This window comes from Mirounga leonina, unplaced genomic scaffold (genome assembly GCF_011800145.1).
Source record: "Mirounga leonina isolate KUSES-001 unplaced genomic scaffold, KU_Mleo_1.0 Mir_176, whole genome shotgun sequence".
NCBI classification, from domain to species: Eukaryota; Metazoa; Chordata; class Mammalia; order Carnivora; family Phocidae; genus Mirounga; species Mirounga leonina.
Window position 1 is genome coordinate 58,443,553 of NW_023270454.1, and position 3,914 is coordinate 58,447,466.

A 3,914-nucleotide genomic window follows, 5' to 3' on the forward strand; every position below is an offset into this window, starting at 1 on the left:
AGAAGAAGAAGAAGAAGAAGAAGAAGAAGAAGAAGAAGAAGAAGAAGAAGAAGAAGAAGAAGAAGAAGGAGAAGAAGAAGAAGAAGAAGAAAAGAAGAAGAAGGAGAAGGAGAAGGAGAAGGAGAAGAAAACAGCTCTGAATCTAAACAGACTGGAAGCATTCCATTGATGGTAAATCTAATGCTGTTTAGGCCTCTTAGTGACTACTTATAAAGTCAAATAAAATATTTCTGGCACATTTTAAATCTCTGTCTTCTGGAAGATTAAATAGGATGATCTGGGGAGTGGGGGGAAGAGACATATGTCTTAGTCCAAACCTTGATACTACAGTGTTAACTGATTCCATCTGTTGACTTCTTGTGGATATCTTGGCTTTCATAACAAAACCAGGACCTTCCTTTACTGAAGATACAGAAAAGAGTTTTTAACCTGGTAGATTAATAAGGATTTCTCTTAGTATCCATCCTGAATTTATATGCAAAATAAACTGTGTAAGATTCATATATACAATTTACTAGTGAGAACATCTAGCACTTTCATCAGATTTTTAAAGGGCTCTGTGACCCATAAAAGGATACAGCCACTCAGACAGAAGAGTCAACATGGTTTATTGCTCTAGAATCTTTCAAAGGCTGACTTGTTCTACTTAGGCCTTCAACTGACTGGATTAGGCTCACCTACATTATGGAAGGCAAATTCACCAATTCAAATTTCAATCTCATCCAATAACACCCTCACAGTAACAAGTCAGGAAACAACAGATGTTGGTGGGGATGCGGAGAAAAGGGAACCCTCCTACACTGTTGGTGGGAATGCAAGCTGGTGCAGCCACTCTGGAAAATAGTATGGAGGTTCCTCAAAAAGTTGAAAATAGAGCTACCATATGATCCAACAATTGCACTACTGGGTATTTACCCTAAAGATACAAATGTAGGGATCCGAAGGGGTATGTGCACTCTGATGTTTATGGCAGCAATGTCCACAATAGCCAAACTGCGGAAAGAGCCAAGATGTCCATCGACAGATGAATGGATAAAGATGATGTGGTGTATATATATACAATGGAATATTATGCAGCCATCAAAAGGAATGAAATCTTGCCATTTGCAATGACGTGGATGGAACTGGAGGGTGTTATGTTGAGTGAAATAAGTCAATCAGAGAAAGACATGTATCATATGACCTCACTGATATGAGAAATTCTTAATCTCAGGAAACAAACTGAGGGTTGCTGGAGTGGTGGGGGGTGGGAGGGATGGGGTGGCTGGTTGATAGACATTGGGGAGGGTCTGTGCTATGGTGAGTGCTGTGAATTGTGTAAGACTCTTGAACCACAGACCTGTACCTCTGAAACAAATAATACATTATATGTTAAAAAAAAAAAGAAGAAGAAGAAGAAGATAGCAGGAGGGGAAGAATGAAGGGGGAGAAATCGGAGGGGGAGACGAACCATGAGAGACTATGGACTCTGAGAAACAAACTGAGGGTTCTAGAGGGGATGGGGGTGGGGGGATTTGTTAGCCTGGTGATGGGTATTAAAGAGGGCACATTCTGCATGGAGCACTGGGTGTTATATACAAACAATGAATCATGGAACACTACATCAACTAATGATGTAATGTATGGTGATTAATATAACATAATAAAAATTAAAAAAAAAAAAACAGAAACATTCCAAAATAATGTTTGACCAAATACCTAGACTCCATGGCCTAGACAAACTGACACATAATATTAACCATCACAAAGTATATGGTGCATCCTGAAGGACAGTGGCTCAGACTCACAGGATGTAATTTCCAAGCTGATGCCTTAGCTATGTCTACAAAAGACTATTACAAAGCTTTATCAGGCCACAGCTTCTGGATGATGGACCTTGTAATATGATAGGATCCTATGATCATTTATCCACTGCTACACCTCCTTTGCAGTAAGGTAGTTTCCTTGGTTCAAAGAAATGTTATGCTAGATCTCATGTAGATAAATCAGATACTCTGTGAGCCCTTGGATAGCAAGGAAGCCAAGGACTGCAGGCAGGAAAGAAAATCTATACCTAGAAATACATGTAAATCCTAGTCATGACAAATCACTGCTCTCTCCATGACAGAAGGTGTCCAGTGTAAATAATTTGCCACTAAGTTGTTCGTTGGTCTCTTTGAGGAATAGTATTACATTAGGGGTTCAGCATCATATTATAGTAGGGGTCTCTGCTGCTGACAAGTTGCACATTCAGCCACAATAGCTAGAAGAACATATGTCTTTTGTCTCTGCCACCATGTCATATCCAGTTCATTTTGGTAGGCCAAAGACAGCACTCTAGGGTAGCCAAAAACAAAAGATGGCTGGCATCTACTGGATAAGTCATCTTGTTCACTTGATCTACCACTGGCTGGTGTCTGGTGGGCAATAACATGCAATAGAAAAATTCCAACACTTTTTGCCCACTCCTATAAGTCCATCCAAGCCACCTCTAACCCATCCTCTTGTCCTCAGTCTTCCAATATTGCTGTTTTCAGATCCCTGACTAAACAGATAAAACAGTCTCCACTACCCTGGAGTTTGTATATGTCCATTCATTAGTCCGCTTTTCTTTCCAGACAAAGTGGATAACCAGCTACCCTGCCCAAAACCCTGCCTACTGGAAGAATTTCTTTCTACCACTGTTCTTCTGGGCCACTCATGAATGATCTTTACTGAAATAACCTACTGAGCAGACCTATCTGTGAACCAAGCTCAGTATTTTTTCCTCCTCCAGCAGCTACTCATAAAGCTCTAGTTGTAAACTGAGGGAGAAGCATTCGTGCCATAGAGCTAGGTGACATGCGGATTTAAGCCACCTATTTGTCAGAATTATTTGTGCCCTCAGGACCTGCTGATACCTGCTTCTGGATATACCACTTCCATTGTGATTGATTGCTCCTGGGCCCACCCAAACTTACCACCTAGTGGGTCTGAAAACACCCACCTCATGTTGGGCAGCTCTGGTCATGTAATCATTTGGTGTTCCATGCTCACATGACCAATATCTACCAGGACCAGTAGCAGATCAGGAGCTGCTTTGTAAATGACGTAGGACTCAGCTATAGATGGCTGCTCCAGAAACATGGGTTCTACACTGTGATTCTCCTATTAAATCTTGCCAGAGACTCCATGTAGTATCTTACCGCCTATTCCTCTAGAACTATGGGACCTTCTCAGTCAGAAGACCCCAGAAGCAGGGCTGCTTGTACTATAGCCTGGACCTAGTCTATAGCCCTTTCTTTTTCTGTGCCCCACTCAAAATTGGAAGTCTTCCACATTATCCAACAAACGGATCAGAGCAATATTTCCAAGTGTGGTATATGCCACTACTGAAATACAAAGAGGCTTAACAAATGTTGTGCCTATTTTTTAAGTGGTAGGAACTTGAAGGTGCCAAAACATGTTCTTTAATTTAAAGGGTGTATTAGTCAAGATTCTCCAGAGAAATAGAGCCAGTAGGAGATAGATTTTTGTTGTTGTTGTTGTTGTTGTTGTTGAGACGTAAGCTTTTATTATGGACAACTTGGACTCCAGCAATGCTTAGCTTCATTGGGCATGTAGTGTGATTCATGGTCGCAGATACAACATCATCGTAAGCCTGAGCTACTTTCCAAGACACTCAATTACATGAAACCTGACTTGCTTTTAAAAATGTGAGTCTGATTTTCTTCTTCCTCCCTCTTGCCTTGCTTCCAACTCCCCACCTTCCTGGGGCTTCTCACTGTCTGGGTAACACAAGGTTTGGGCCTAGCCCAACCTGGGTAGTGGCCCCTCTGTCACCATCAGTGCCTGGCCCTGAGTGAGACCGAGCCAGTGGCCTCTGGAGATATAGATATAGATATAGATATAGATATAGATATAGATATAGATATAGATATAGATATAGATATAGA